This window comes from Chiloscyllium plagiosum, chromosome 46, assembly GCF_004010195.1.
Source record: "Chiloscyllium plagiosum isolate BGI_BamShark_2017 chromosome 46, ASM401019v2, whole genome shotgun sequence".
Taxonomy (NCBI): Eukaryota; Metazoa; Chordata; class Chondrichthyes; order Orectolobiformes; family Hemiscylliidae; genus Chiloscyllium; species Chiloscyllium plagiosum.
In genome coordinates, this window is record NC_057755.1 from 1,963,953 (window position 1) to 1,981,122 (window position 17,170).

At 43.7% G+C, this 17,170-nt stretch overlaps 1 long non-coding RNA gene across 8 annotated transcripts in view; it reads right to left on the reverse strand.

Annotated features, from left to right (window-relative positions):
* Nucleotides 1-1,535: 1,535 nt before the first annotated feature.
* LOC122544062 overlaps nucleotides 1,536-17,170 on the reverse strand; it is a 28,168-nt gene continuing 12,533 nt past the window's right edge. For 5 of the 8 annotated variants that reach the window (XR_006310245.1, XR_006310247.1, XR_006310248.1 and 2 more), the window contains 3 exons: nucleotides 13,682-13,768; nucleotides 8,230-8,396; nucleotides 1,536-2,373 (listed from right to left, as the gene is read on the reverse strand). This is a non-coding gene — a long non-coding RNA (uncharacterized LOC122544062). Of the gene's footprint in view, nucleotides 2,374-3,375; nucleotides 3,416-4,078; nucleotides 5,187-8,229; nucleotides 8,397-13,681; nucleotides 13,769-17,170 lie in introns of those variants that run through there. The other 3 variants (XR_006310249.1, XR_006310251.1, XR_006310250.1) reach the window with 3 other exon arrangements.

Consider the following 17,170-nt stretch of genomic DNA (forward strand, 5'->3'; position numbering starts at 1 on the left):
TAAGCACCTCAGTTCCTGTCCAATAACACTGTAATCCCCCCTCCCCAACTAAATACTTTCCCATACCATTGGCTCCTATTCCTCTCCAAAACTACAGTAAAGCTCAGGGAGTTGTGATCACTATCACCGAAGTGGTCTCCTACCAGGAGATCTGACATCTGACCTGGTTCATTGTCAAACACCAAATCCAATATGGCCTCCCCTCTAGTCGGCCCATCTACCTATTGAGTCAAGTATCCTTCTTGGACATACCTGACAATGTCTTCTCCATCAAAACAATTTGCACTAATGAGATTCCACTCAATATTATGGAAGTTGAAGTCACCCATGACAACAACGTTTTACTTCCGCAACTTTCCGAAATCTACCTCCACATCTGATCCTCCCTGTCTCTGTTGCTATTGGGGAGTGTAGAAGACTCCCGAAAAAAGTGACTGCACCTTTCCTGTTTCTGATTTCCACTCAATGACACTGTAGACAAAACTTCCTCGACGACCTCCTTTTCTGTAGCTGTGATACAATCCCTAGTTAGCAATGGCAATCCCCCACCACTTTTACTTCTCTCGCTATTCCTTTTGAAACATCTGAACCCCAGAATATACAACAACCATTCCTGCCTCTGTGATATCCAAGTCTCCATAATGTCCACAACATAGTATCTCCAAGTACTGATCCATACTGTAAGTTCACCTCTCTTACTCCTGGCACTTCTTGTATTAAAATGGACACACTTTAACCCACACTGACTGAAACCTTGCCTAAATCAACTACCTATCCCTCCTCCCAGGCTCTCTGCACGTTGCATCTGCATGTTCACCAACTACCCCATCCTCTGATCCGTAGCTCTGGTTCCCATCATCCTGCCAAACTAGTTAAACCCTCTCAAAGAGCTCTAGCAAACCTCCAATCCCGAATATCGGTATTCCCTCCAGTTCAGGCGTAACCCTCTTCCTTGCACTGGTCACACCTTCCCCACAAGGTATCCCAATGACCCACATACCTGACGCTCTCCCTCCATCACCAGCCCTGCAGCCACATGTTCAGCTGTACTCGCTCTTTGTTCCTCGGCTCACTAGCCCGTGTCACCAGCAGCAATCCGGAGATTACAACTGCCCCATGTCCTAAGCCCTATCCCACATATTAGACCTTACTATCACATAGTCTGCCATTACACACGACCTACTGTTAGCCATTAACAGTCTCCATTAACAGCGGTTCACTCTCTCAGCCAGATCAGTATCCACTCCTTTGTTTGTCCGACTGTTCTTCTCTCTTTTTGGGCTCTATCCCCACCTATCATTTACTCCTTACCACCACCCCCATCATGTCTTCTTCACATAAACCAACATTTTCTGAGCTACCATCAGTTCCGAGGAAGGGTCACCGGACCCGAAACGTTGACCCTAATTTCTCTTCACTGGTGCTGCCAGACCTGCTGAGCTTTTCCAACACCTTCTGTTTTTGTGTCAATATTTAACTTTGCTCAGTAGTTCAGACGAAAGGATTTAATAATAAAAAAAAGCTTCAAATATAAATTTCACACAAGGAACATTTATTTGATGAGAAGGTAAAACATTGGAAACACAAAGAATTTGCCGCACATTCATTGATCATTTTGTACCCTCTCGGGACCACATTTCAATATTATCAGGAAACAGGACATATGAACTTATGGTCAATTATTGATCTGTCTGAACGCAATGGGCATCACATGCACTCCTTCGTAAGTGTGAGAACAATCGGGTCTGTGAAAATGCGAGAGAATTAAGAGAAGAATGAGAATGTGGTAGAGAGTTTGTGGAAGGGTCTGTGGGTGTGATGTAGAAGGGAAATGTGGGGAAAATGGGCGGGAAGTACGTGGGGGAACCAGACAACCTGCAAAAACGACGGATTGAGAGAGAGTGATCGAGTCTGTGGAAGGTTGGGGAGGTGTGTTGGAGATAGAGAGACTTCGGGACAGCAAGATGTGGTATGTGTCTGTGAGAAATGTTTACAGCGTGATAATGTGACAGTAAAGAAGGACGCAAGCAGACACGGTGACATGAAATAAAATACGGAAAGATGGGGGTAAGGAGAGACACGTGAAAATGATAACTTGACAGACTGATGGAGATAAGTCTTGGAGTCATAGAGTTGTGTCAAACTATTTAAATACGACAAGGGAATATTCAGGTAAAAACAGAGCATTACGAATCTCGGAGGAACAGTGGGTTATTGGGATACTTGTCCACAGATTCATGAAAGTAGCATTACATGTTAGCAGAGTAGTTCAGAAGACAAACAGGATTCGTACCTATATGACTCGTAGTGCAGCAGGGCATGTTGGAGCTTTCCAGGACTTTGGTAACGATACAGCTGGGGTACTGTGTATTTCTGGTAAACACATGATGGCAATATGCATACTCACATCGACACATCAAACCTCAAAATGCTGAACGAGATATGGGAACAGTGGCAGAGTTTAATATGGGGAGCAGGTGAATGAGGTATTCTTATAAACTTTATCCACACCATCTCCAACGTCAGCACAGACATCCTTCGACATGGGGCACAAAACTGCTCACAACATTCCAAACACATTGTGAACAGAGCTTTATACAGCCGCAGCAGTGTGTTTCTACTCCTGTATTCGAGCAATTTTAAATGAACGCTAATATTGCATTTTCTATCTATTATGATGTTGTGTAGAGTACTCATGAAATGGATAAGCGGAAGCGAGAATTTCTTTGTAAAAAATGATTGGAAGAAACAGTGCGTAGTCCCTTTAAGAGGTAAAGTGCTTTTCTAAGCTTAAAGATTTACACAGAAAAATGTGACTAAGCAGCTGAAGATTGCAGACAGTTCTGAAAATGAAACGTGAATCATTTGGCTGTGTGAATGGAAACCTTAGGCTTATTTTGATGTTAAGGCAACCAGGTTGAATATTATCCAATTAATTTAAACCAGGCCCGAGACACCAAAACCAAATAAAAGTTTTATCTGATGGTTTTGACTATGTCGAACCATTCCAATTACAAATAAATTAATAGGTCTTCGAGGATATTAAATATGATTGTAAATTGGAAATAGCCAACTGCCATCTGAAGAGGTAACAACTTTCAGTTCTCACAGAAAGCACCATCTATTTATTAAAAGAAAACTACTGTGGCACTTTAGTGAATAGTCCATTAAAAAAAACGGACAAAAAAATCCCTGAAAGTACGATCAGTGGAAGAAAGGCGTTTGTGAGTTGGGATCAGAAGATAGACTGACAAACAGCGGAGATGGCAGAGCATTCAAAAAGACCTGTGTGAACTGTGGTCAGCGTTGAGTGGGGTCCTGCAGGGCTCTGTTTTGGGCCTCTGTTCTGGGCCTCTGTTCTTTGCAGTTTTTATAAATAACTTGGATGAGGCTGTTGACGGGTGGGTTAGTAAATCTGCAGATGAGACAAATATTGGACGGGTCATCAATAGTATCGAGGGCTACTGCAGACTGCAGCGCGACATAAACAGGATGCAGAGCTGGGCTGAGAAATGGTAGATGGAATTCAACCTGGATAAATACAAAGCGATGCATTTTGGAAGGTCAAACTCAAATGTGGAATAAAGGATTAACGACAGGATCCTTGGCAGTGTGGAGGAACAGAGGGATCTGGATGTGCAAGTACATAGATCCCTCAAAGTTGCCTTCCAAGTGGATAGGGTTGTTAAGAAAGCATATAATGTTTTGTATTTCATTAACGGGGGATGGAGGTTAAGAGACGTGAGGTTTTGCTGCAGCTCTACAAGTACCTCGTGAGACCACACTTGGAAAATTGTGTCCAGTTGTAGTCGCCCTACTATAGCAACGATACAGAGGTTTTAGAGAGGGTGCAAAGAAGATTTACCAGGGTGCTACCTGGACTGGAGGGCTTGCCTTATGAAGAAAGGTTGAATAAGCTCGGATTGTTATCTCGGGAGAGACGTAGGAAGAGAGGAGACCTGATCGAGACATACAAGATGATGAGTGGAATAGATAGCGTCAATAGCCAGAGACTTTTCCCCAGGGCAGGATTGACTGGTACGAGGAGTCGTATTTTGAAGATGTTAGGAGGAAGGTATAAAGGAATCGTCAGAGGTAGGTCCTTTACGCAGAGAGTTGTGAATGCATGGAATGCCTTGCCAGCTACGGTGGTGCAAGCAGAGTCATTGCAGACATTTAACCGATTGCTGGACATGCACATGGATAGCAGTGAGTTGAGGGGTGCGTAGGTTAATTTATTATATTTGACATTAGGATTAAACCTCGGCACAACATCGTGGGCCAAAAGGCCTGTTCTCTGCTGTACTTTTCTATTTTCTCTGTTGTATATTTTATCATAAATTGATCGGAACAGTTGTATTCAGGAATTCTAGTATTGAACCGTCTGTTTTGTTTAGCACAATGCACTTTATTCATGAAATATTAACAGACACATTGAAAAACTATTTGTGATAGAAGGCAGAGAATGCTATCAACAAGTCACATTTCCCAATTTGAAATTTGCATTTTTTTGTTGACTCAATGTACAAGCAAAATTTCGACATTTCGTAAATTAGACAAGGAATTGTTCACTTTTCAAAACAAGCTATGAGGGGCTCAGTGATTGAACAGATCCTCAGTTAGTCATTACAAAGAACACTTCGACGTGTTTTGTGCCTTTACTAACGAAGCTGAAATGTGTTGCTGGAACAGCGCAGCAGGTCAGGCAGCATCCAGGGAACAGGAGAATCGACGTTTCGGGCATAAGCCCGAAACCAGTTTCTCTGTTCTGCTCACATTCTGTGTCGAATAATTACATCTTCTCAAGTATACCAACTCATAGAACATAGAACATAGAAAAGCACAGCATATAACAGGCAGTTTGGCCCACGATATGGTGACGAGGATTAATCTAAGTGTAAAATAAAATAACTGAAACCCTCAATTCACTGCTTTCCATGTGCACGTCCAGCAGTCGCATAAATGTCTCTAAAGGCTCTGTTTCCACCACCACCGCTGACAATGCATTCCATGCATTCACAACTCTCTCCAGAAAGAAACTTCCTCTGACTTTCCCTCTGCCTAATCTTTTAAAACTATGACCCCCTCGTGCCAGTTAATCCTGCACTGGGGAAAAATCTCTGGCTAGTGACTCTATCTCGCTTTATCTTGTAAACCTCGATCAGGTCACTTCTCTTCCTTCTTCTCTGCAAAGAGAAAGGTCCAAGCTTAGTCAACCATATGCTTTCTTAATAACCCGATCCACCTGGGTGGCAACTTTGAGGGATATATGTACTTGAACACCAAAATCCCTCTGTTCCTCCACACTGCCAAGAATCCCGTATTTAATCATATATTCAATATTCGAGTTCGACCTTCCAAAGTACATTACTTCGCCTTTATCTAGGCTGATTTCCATCTGCCATTTCTCAGCCCAGCTCTGCATCCCATCTATATCGCGCTGCAGCCTGCAATAGCCATCGATGCTATCAATGGAACTTTAAACCTTTTTGTGACATGCAAATTTACTCCTCCTCAACCAACTCATTTATAAAATCTACAAAGAGCAGAGGTCCAAGAACAGAGCCCTGCGGGATCCCACACATCAGTGACCGCCAAGCAGAATACATTGCATCTATATTCACTCTCTGCCTTCTGTCAGCCAGCCAATTCTGAACCCAGATAGCCAAATCTCCCTGATTCCCATCTTTCCTGACTTTATGAATCAGCCTACCATGGAGAAGCTTATCAAATGCAATACGGGAATGTAACTTTACAAATATAGACTGGGACTGCCATAGTATTACGGGTTTAGATGGAGAGGAATTTGTTAAGTGTGTACAAGACAATTTCTGATTCAGTATGTGAATGTACACTACTAGAGAAGGTGCAAACCTTGACCTACTCTTGGGAAATAAGACAGTAACAAAGAGGATTGATGAGGGGGAGTGGAGGTTGTGATCTATATAGTCTTCAGTAAGGCGTTCGACAAGGTTACCTGTGGGAGACTGATTAGCAAGGTTAGGTCTCAAAGTGATACAGGGAGAACTAGCCATTTGGAAACAGAACTGGCTCAAAGGTAGAAGACAGAGGGTGGTGATGGACGGTTATTTTTCAGACTGGCGGCCTGTGACCAATGGAGTGCCACATGGATTAGTGGTAGGTCCTCGACTTTTTGTCATTTAAATAAATAATTTGGATGCAAGCATAAAAGGTACAGTTAGTATGTTTGCAGATGACACCAAAATTGGAGATGTAGTAGACAGCGAAGAGGGTTACCTCAGACCACAACAGGATCTTGATCAGATGGGCCAATGGACCGAGAAGTGGTAGATGGAGTTTAATTCAGATAAATGCGAGGTGCTGCAATTTTGGAAAGCAAATCTTAGCAGGACTTATACACTTAATGGTAAGATGCTATGGAGTGTTGTTGAACACAGGGACCTTGGAGTGCTGGTTCATAGCTCCTTGAACGTCGATTCGCAGGTAGATAGGATAGTGAAGAAGGCGTTTGGTATGCTTTCGTTTATTGGTCGGAGTATTGAGTACAGGAGTTGGGAGTTCATGTTGTGGCTGTACAGGATATTGGTTAGGCCACTGTTGGAATATTGCATGCAATTCTGGTCTCCTTCCTTTCGGAAAGATGTTCTGAAACTTGAAAGTTATCAGAAACAACTTACAAGCATTTTGCCAGGATTTGAGCTATAGGGATAGGCTTAACAGGCTGTGCCTGTTTTCCCTGGAGTGTCGGAGGCTGAGGGGTGACCTTATAGAGGTTTACAAAATTATGAGGGGCATGGATAGAGTAAATAGGCAAAGTCTTTTCCCTGGGGTCGCAGAGTCCAAAACTTAAGGCATAGTTTTAGGGTGAGAGGGGAAAGATATAAAAGTGACATACGGGGCAACATTCATCATTTTTGACCTGTCAATCTCCCTTCTGCACTGCTCTACCCCACTCCCCCGCAATGCACCCCTTGCCCTTAGTTTGGTCTCACTTTTACCTTCATTTTACCACCTCACGTTCTACCTCCCTCTCACATTCCAGTCCTGTGACCAGTGATGTGATGCAAGGTTAAGTGCTCGGTCCACTGATTTTTGTCATCGATGTAAATGGTTTGGATGTGAACATAGAATGTATAATTAACTGGATTGCAAATGATACCAAATTTGGAGGTCTAGTGGACAGCGAGGAATTTCAACGGGGCCTTGATCAGATGGGCCAATGGGCTGAGTACTGGCAGGCGGAATTTAATTTAGATGAATGTGAAGTGTTGAATTTTTGAAAGGCATAACAGGACAGGACATATACATTTAGTAAGCTCCTGGGGATTTTTGCCGAACAAAGAGACGTTGGAGTGCAGGTCATTATTTCCATGAAAGTGGAGTCGCAGCTAGACAGGGTAGTGAAGAAGCTGTTTGTACATTTACATTTATGGGTCAATCCATTATGTAAAGAAACCATAATATCTAGTTGCGTCTGTAAAGAACATTGGTTTGACCACTTCTGGAATACTGTGTTTAATTCTGGTCTCCCCACTATAAGCAAAATGTTAAACTTGAAAGGTTTCAGAAAAGATTTACAAGGATTTTGCCAGGGTTGGAGTATTTGAACTATAGTGAGAGGTCGAATAGGCTGGGGCTATTTTCCCTGAACGTCGGAAGCTGAGGCGTGACCTTATAGAAGTTTATAAAATCATGAGGGGAGTGGACAGGGTGAAAAGCCATGGTCTTTTTCCTGCAGTGGGGGAATGCAAAACTAGAGGATATAGGTTTAAGGTGAAATGGGAAAGTGTAGTAGAGTCCTAACGGGCATTATTTTTCACGCAGAGGATGGTGTATGCCATGAGCTGCCAGAGGAAATGATGGAGGCTGGGACAATTGCAACATTTAATAGGCAATGGATATGAAGAGGAAGGGATTAGAGGGATATGGACTAAATGCTGGCCAATGGAAATGGATTAATTTAGGATATCAGGTCAGCATGGAAGAATTGTACCGACGGGTCTGTTTCCATATCTCTTTCTGAAAGCTCTGAACTACTGGTGTTTTCCTTATTTCATGTCTGGGTTTGTTGTGGATGAACGGGCTGTGATTCATTAATAACGCCAATATTATTGCAGTGTGATGCTGTCAGGATACTGGAACAGCATGCTTCAGTCTTTTTCTTCTTCCAACATTTCTTTTGCTGACATTCAATAAATGCTATGATTTACATATATTTATAACCCATTTTGTGTCCCTCCCACTTACCAAATGTTCTTTTCCACTGAAAATCCTCTCACATGTTAACAATGAGCTGACTCCATCCACCCCTTCTTCAATCGCCTGTTCAAGTCTGTCCCCATAAAATGTCATCAGCTGGAACAGCTGGTCATTCCTATACTTGGTTAAGAACCCAGTGACTGTGGAGGTTGGATCTGTGAACCCAAATAAATATAATACATTATCAACTTTCTAATCAGTGGCTTTAATTCCTTATACTGAGTAATTAAATATTTGGGTAAACCACATTACGAAGTACAGTCTTCAAAGCTGGACAATCTGCTTGTTCCTATTCTTCAAGATGGACCATATTTATCTTCATTTTACCTGGTAATGCCCCCTCTGATCACCTCACATTCTGCTAAATTTCAATAATTTCACCTTAAAATATAAATTCTGGAGTTCCTTACAAAGCATCCTCTTGGACCAATTCAGTCATTCCTGAACAGCTTTCAAAACCCATCAAGAAACATTATCTCCTTCCTTCCTTAGACAGACAATTTAAAAATAATTCTCTACTTTCCTTCGTTCAGAAGGACTGACTTTACTCGACCTTTAAAATGTCTGCCTAGATCACATTATTCACAACTTGGTTGCAAGTTTGAAAAGTGGATTGCAGAGAGACATAACTAGACAGGCTACCCTTGTGGAAAATCTCTCCTGTCATCATATTAAGACAGTGAAAGCGTCGAACCAAAGATGTATTGCGCCTCCAGAGACGCTGAAAACAACTCTCCATCTCCAAGCACATGCTCAATGGATTTGGCCTGATAGCCAGAAACTCCTTCACTAACAAGAACAGCTTATCAATGAGCCCCCTCCCCACCATTATACTTTGATAGCCAGCATCAAGGAAATTCCCCACAGCTTGTTTGAACTTAAAATCACTCTCTATGGATAGAAGGGGAAGGAAATAAAGGGAATCAACTGGTCTTTTGTCCATCAGACCTTCTCATTCTGTAACTGTATACATGGTCTGTATTTAAATATAACCCCTGAAGACAACTTTGTGGTCTTGAACTCTCACTGTGTATTAACATTGAAATTCTTTTTTTTCCACTCAACTGAAATAGTAATCAGAATCTGTTTCCAGAGATTGAAACACTTCCTTACAGCTAAGACTTCACACCACCCAGAAGACCAAGTGCAGAAGGTACATGGGAATGTCATCGCCACGAGTTTCCCCGCCAAGTCACACACCTTCCAGACTTAGATACATATTGGCCTTCCTTCATCACAGGGTCAAAATCATGAAACTTCCAACCAAACAGTTTCATCGTCAGGAGTGAACTGCCAGTCAGATTGGCTGACCCTCTGCCCAATGATTCAAAGTCATTGTCGATGGTGGCTTGGTCCAGTCAATGGACCAATATAATGTCACTGGGCCCAAGCTAATATGCTGGGACACAGCAGCTGGGGGAATTTAATTTCAATTCATGAGTCAGAGCCAGAATTGAAACCTAGACCAGAAACGATCACTCACTGATGTAAAATCCCACCTCATTCACTAATATTGTTTAAGGACAGCTAAGACTTCCTTAACTGGTCTGGTCTGCATGTGACTACACAACAGTAATATTTCAAATTCAAAATTCCCACTGAATTGGCTAAGCAAGTCACTCAGTTCAAGGACAATTAGAGTGCGGCACGATGACTCAGTGGTTAGCACTGTTGGCTCACAGTACCAGGACCCAGGTTCAATTCCACCCTTGGGGAACTGTCTGCACATTTGGAGTTTGCACATTCTCCCAGTGTCTCCGTTGGTTTCTTCTGTGTGCTCTTGTTTCCTTGCACAATTCAAAGATGTGCAGGTCAGGTGAATTGGCCATGTTAAATTGCCCATAGTGTTCAGGGATGTGTAGGTTAGGTACATTAGTCAGGTTTAAGGTTTTCAAAGTTTGGGAGAAGATTTGTAGCTCGGGTGCTCGTTGTTGTGGTTCTGTTCGCCGAGCTGGGAATTTGTGTTGCAGACCCCTGTCTAGGTGACATCATCAGCGCTTCGGAGCCTCCTGTGAAGCGCTTCTGTGATGTTTCCTCCGGCATTTATAGTGCAACATGAGTTTGACTGGGACAACACTACTATTATAGGACAAGCCAAACAGAGAGCAGCCAGGGAATTCCTAGAAGCATGGCACTCATCCACTGATTCAATCAACAAGCACATCGAGCTGGACCCAATATACCGGCCACTGCAGCGGACAGCTGGAACTGACAACCGGAAGCAGCAGATACAAATCACTATAAATACAGGAGGAAACATCAGAGAAGCGCTTCACAGGAGGGTCCCAAGAACTGAGGATGTCACCCAGACAGGGGACGAAACATCTGCAACACAAATTCCCAGCTCGGCGAAAACTACCACAACAGCTTTAGGTTTGAATAACAAGGTGGGGGAATGGGTCTGGGAGAGTTAGTCTTCAGAGGGTTGGTGTGGACTTGTTGGGCCTGCTTCCACACTGTCAGGATTCTATGATTCTACAGATGGGCAACTAATGCCAATGATTCCCACACCCAATGAAAGTTTTTTTTAAATTCACAGCAGTCCTTTCCGTTCCCTCTGAACTCACTTCAAGTACCCGAGTCCATGAACACTTCCCTGCTGCTCAAGGCCTTAAATTACATTGACCTGCCTCATATTCCTCTCCTCAAACAGATCAGTGCAAAATAATCCAGAAATCATCAATCCTCAAGCCTAGTCCACTCCATGTGCTTAAGTAGAATGTTCCTTGTGGAACACAATGTTGTTCCCTTTGGTACTAGGGAGGTGATGTACCCTTCATGACCTGGTCATAGCTGATGTCTTTCTTACACTCTTTATCTCCTGACTACAGAATCTCCAACTACTTTTTTTCCCCTTTTCCTTTGTCCCAAATGCCTTTCACTGCTGCCCCACACAGAGTGGCCTCCTTGATGTCTCACTGTTGTTCAAAAAGACCCTGCTCTGAATCACTATCTCCATCTACCTTCCAGTCCCAATACCAGGTACCAACTGGACACTTCCAGTACTCAGGAGCTCTGACTGTAACAGCTTTCAATACAGAGTCAGAGTCATACAGCGCAGATAAGGCCCTAGACTCATTGTGTCTGTACTGACATAATTACCACTAAAAGTGCACTAATCCCAATTTCCTCCATTTGTCCCATATTCTTGAACGTTATGGTATTTCAAGTGCTTGTCCAAATATTTTTTAAAGATTATATGGATTCCAGCATCCATTACCTGTCCAGGCAGTACATTCCAGATTTCCACCACCCTCTGAGTGAAAAGGTTTTTTTTCTCAAATTCCCTCTGAATCTCCTGCCCCTGACCCAAAATTATGACCCCTTTCTGATTGAATCTTCAACCAGGGGAGCAGCTGCTCTATATTTACCCTGGCTGTACTCCTCATAATCTTATACACCTCAATCATTCCCCCCCCCCCCCCCTCAGTCCTCGCTGCTCTAAAGAAAACAATCCAAGTCTGTAAAGAATGTCCTCCAGCTTAAATGCTCCATCCCAGTGAATCTCCTCTGTATCCCATCTAGTGCGATTACATCCTTCCTGTACTCCAGCTGGGCCCTAACCAACATCCTGTACAACACTACCATTACCCCCCTTGCTCTTATACTCTCTGCCAGAATTGATAAAAGCAAGTGTCTCATCTGCCTTCTTAACTGTCCTAATCACGCGCTCTGCTGGTTTCAGGGATCTGTGAATAATTACCCACAATCCCTCTGCTCCTCTCAGCTACCCAGTGTCCTGCCATTCATTAAACACTCTTTCATCTTGTTGTTTCTCCCAAAGTGCATCACCTCGCACTTAGAGTCATACAGTCATAGAGATGTACAGCATGGAAACAGACCCTATGGTCCATGCCGACCAGAATTCCTAACATGCCAGCACACAGCCCATATTCCTCCAAACCCTTCCTATTCATTCATCCATCCAAATGTTGCAATTGTACCAGCCTCCACCATTTCCTCTGACAGCTCATTCCATACACTGTGTGTGAAAAAATTGCCCCTTAGGTCTCTTTTATATCTTTCCCCTCTCACCCTAAACCTATGCCCTCTAGTTCTGGACTCCTCTACCCCAGGGAAAAGACTTTGTCTATTCATCCTATCTATGTCCCTCATGATTTCGTAAACTCTATAAGGTCACCCCTCAGCCTCTGACGCTCCAGGGAAAACGGCACCAGCGTATTCAACCTCTCCCTCCTGCTCAAATCCTCTAATCCTGGCAACATCCTTGTAAATCTTTTCTGAACCGTTTCAAGTTTCACAACATCTTTCTGATAGGAAGGAGACCAGAATTGCACGCAACATTCCAATAATGGCCTAACCAATGCCCTGTACAGCCGCAACATGACCTCCCAACTCCTGTACTCAATACTCTGACCAATAAAGGAAAGCATACCATAGGCCTTCTTCACTATCCTATCTACCTGTGACTCTACTTTCAAGGAGCTATGAACCTGCACTCCAAGGTCGCTTTGTTCAGCAACAATCCCTAGGACCTAACTTCTCAGAGATAGATGCCATCTGCCACAGCTCTGCCCATCTGACCAACCCATCTACATCTTCCTGCGACCATCTTGTTCACTATTAATCATCCCATCAATCTTGGTCTAATCCACAAACTTGTTTAACATTTCTCCACATTTTCATCTAAACCATTTATGTATATAACAAACAACAAGGTTCCCAGTACTGTTCCTTGTGGTACACTACTGGACACCATCCACTGCCATGATTGCCCTTTGTGTCCTATTACTAAGCGAGTTTCTGATCCATCTCGCCACGCTTCCTGAATCCCATGTGTTTTAACCTTCTCAATCAGTCTCCCTGTAGGACCCTGTCAACAACTTTGGGGAAATCCACATAAATTACATAACTGAAGTTCCCTCATCCACACACTTGATCATATTTTCCCAAAATTCTAATAAATTTGTTAGGCCTGACCTCCCTCTGCTAAAGCCAGGCTGACTATCCTAAGTTAATGCCTTTCCAAGTGGATATTAATTCTCTTCTTCAGTGATATGAAACTCAGCGGTCTGTAATTTCCTGGTTCACCTTTATCACCCTTCTTGAAAAGTGGACCACATTAGTTATCCTCCAGTCCTCTGGAACTGCCCCTGTAGCCAGAGAGGAAATACAAATTTGTGTCAGAGGCCCTGCAATTTCCTGCCTCACCTCCCACAGCTACAGATGTGTGTTTTTAAGGCAGACACAGCCTCCAATCCCTCTCATTTTCAATGTCAAACTGTGCAAGTTCCCCAGAATCCCTTTTCCTGAATTCCGTGCCTATGTTCTCCTTTTCCAGGGTGAGGACAAAAGGTGGTCACTTCACTTCCGCCTTTCTACACAGCTCATCTTGTTCCCTCTTCCTGCCTGAGCTGCAGGTTCTTGTGCAGGCTCAGGAGACCTTTTTTGTGCAGGTTACAGCAGCTTGTGAACCTACCTGGGTCCATTCGAACACTTTGGGAGATTTTGGACCTTCTTCCTTGTTTGATCCTTCAGCAATGCTGGTGACAATTGTTCCCGGATTCTGTAATAAATATATATCAATTGAAGGGGTAGACAGAGATTATTGCAGTGAGGAGAACATTGCCATGTTCAACAGGAAAGCATTCCCGCCTTTCATATATCAGCAAACTTATGACGAACTCTCGATCAGATTTTGTTTTGTTCATTCATAGGATGTGGGCTAGACCAGCCTTTACTACCCATCCCTAATTACCTAGATGGCAGTTAAGAGTCAACAACATTGCTGTAGGTCTGTAGTCACATATAAGCCTGTCTGGATAGGAGGGTAATTCCCTTACCTAAAGGAGATCAGTGAACCAGATGGGTCTTTCTGACAAACGATAATGTTTCATGGTCACCATTAAGGCTCAATTTCAGATTTTTTTGAATTCAAATACCACAAACTGCAATTGCTGGATCAAACCCAGATACCCTGACATTATCTGGGGTCTCGGGATTAATAGTCTAGTTATGATGCCACTTCCTTATCTGTGACAGTGACAGTTTCCTTGTGAAATCCTGTCAGACTCACTGATCTCCACAACCCAATTCCAGATGGCTCCCATCAACCCTGACTCAACACTGGCAGCATTCATTGGCAAACAGTGCAAGCTAAAGCCAGATTTCTTCCTGACACAGAATATTCTGCAGGCAATTCCAAAAACACTGCAACGTGGAGAATTGTTAACTAGGTCCGAGGTAGCTGAACACACCACACTCAATTACACAAAACAATGATGATAGATTCATTAAAAAACAAATTGGATGAATCACCAGGCATTGCCTTGGGCACTGGAAATGACAATCAGCTGCCCAGTCAACCCTGCACAGTCCTCTTCACTTAAAACTAGGAACTGACTTGTCTTCACTTTGGAGACACCCTCCATTATGCTGTGTGGCACTACAACCACACGAAGTAGGTTGAACTCAAAACAGATCCAGGAAGTGAAACTTGAGAACCATCCTTCCCGGGACCCCACACAGTCTGATCTCACTGGGATCCCCATCGTCCCCGGGGTCACACACTGACTGACCTCACTGGGATCTCCATCCTCCCCCGGGTCACACACTGTCTGATCTCATTGGTTACAAATCACACAACATCAGGTCACAGTGCAACAGATTAATCTGAAAGTACCAGCTTTTGGAGCTCGCAGGCTACCTGAAGGGGCAGAGCTCCAAAATCCCGTTGGACTATAAACTGGTGTCGCGTGATTTTTAGCTTTGTGCACCCCAGTCCGACCCCAGCTCCTTCTCATCATGATCCCATTGAGACCTTCACCCTCCTGAAAAGGGACGGTCGGTATTTTTCCTTCCAAACTGCAGTTAGCCTTCCCGGACCAGTCTGTGTTCAGAATACCATTACAGTATGACCACGTATCCTCACTATAATCCTCCCGGAAACACTCTCCGACAGGACATTATTCTCATTTCTCTCCGTCTCCACAATCCACCCGGAAATCCCCCACCCACTACAGCTGACACCCGCTTCCGGGTCTGCGCACTAGCCTACACTCCGTAGGCGGGGCTTCCGTCAGAGCCTTTTCTGTTTGGCCCGTTGTTCCGCCAATTACTACGCTCTCACCAATAGGAGGTAGAGGCGGGCGTTTTCCGTGGAAGGCCCCGAGTTCCGATTATTTGATTGGTCATTAGTTGAAGGAGCGGGGCGGGGATTGGCTAACAATTTCTGACTTCCAACATCTGCAGTTGTTCAGTTGTTTTTGTTGTGGGTTAATGGAGTTCAGAGTGAGGTGGAGAAAGTGATTGGCTTTGAAATTAGAAAGTGGGAGATGGAATCATAAAGTTTTGTTCCCAGCACAGATACACACCACCCTTCAAATCTCCTGCCCCTTGTTTTAAATCTCTTCTCATTACTGATACCACCCACCCACAAGGGAAAAGTTTCTTCCTTTCAACCCCATCTATACCCCTCATGATTTTGTAGACCACAATCTGGTTCTCTCGCTGCCTTCTCTGCTCAAAGGAAAACAACCCCAAACTATCGAGTCTCGCTTCAAAGTTGCAAGACTTTAGCCTCGGCAACATCCTGGTGAATCTCCTTCTGTACTCTCCAGTGCAATCCCATCCTCCCTATTGTGTGACGATCAATACTGCACACAGCATTCCAGCTGTGGCCTAGCTATTGTCTTATACAGTTCCCCAGCTTCCTTGCTATTGTATTCAATGTCCAGTCTCAGAAAGGTAAGTATCCCATATAGCTTCTTAACCACCTTGCTTATTTGCCCTGGTGTCCTCAAGGATCTATCGACATGCCTACCAATATCTCTCTGCTCCTGTGTACTTCCTGAGGTCTTACCATTCATTGTGTAGTCCCTTATTAGACCTCACAAAATGCATCCCCTCACATGTTTCAGGCTTTGTCCCCATTACTTAATAGACTAATTGTCATATAACTTGCAAGTTATTAATCAACTATCCAGATAGTTATTAATCAAGGAATAACAAGGATCCCTACTTCACAGCAATTAGTTAAATGATTTTTCTCTGACCTATTTACAATGCAAGTATATCATTTTAACAATGGAAATCAAAACTGCATGAATATAGGAGTTGGGAGGTCGTCTTGCAGCTGTACAGGACATTGGTTTGGCTACTTTTGGAATACTGTATTCGATTCTGGTCTCCCTGCTATAGGAAGGATGTTGTGAAATGTGAAAGGGTTTAGATAAGATTTACAAGGATGTTGCCAGAGTTGGACAGTTTGAACTTTCGGGAGAGGCTGATAAATTAGGCTAGGACTATTTTCCTTGGAGTGTCAGAGCAGAGGGGTGACCATATAGAGATTCATGAAATCATAACAGGGATGGTAAGGGTGCATAATCAAGGTCTTTTCCCATAGGGTAGGGGTGTCCAGAACTAGACAGCATAGCTCTAAGGTGAGAATGGAAAGAATTAAAAGGGATCCAAGAGGAAACATTTTCATGCATAGGATGGTATGTGTAAGGAATAACCTGCCAGAGGAAGTGGAGGCTGGTTCAGGCATCTGAGTGGGTACACTGAGTTATATATGGGCCAAATGGGACAAGATCAATATGGGATATCTGGTCGGCATGGACGAGTTGGACCGAAGAGTCTGTTTCCATTCTGAACATCTCTATGACTCTTAACACTTGAGGACGAGGTCAGGTTTTTCAAACATTCATATCATCTTTTGACTCCAGATAGTTTTAAAACTGGAGCTCAGCTTCCACAACCAACTCTGGTGTATTTGAGCCCAGAACATTACATTGATCTCTGGATTAATAAATCTAGCAATAAGGCCACAAGACCATCACCTTCACACAAATTGAATGGCAGGACATGAGGTCAAATCCTGCTCCTGAGCCGGGGGAGGGATGCCGCTGGGGAGTGAGCGACATGAGGGGCGAGGGGGCGAGGGGGCGAGGGGCAGGGGGGGGGGGGG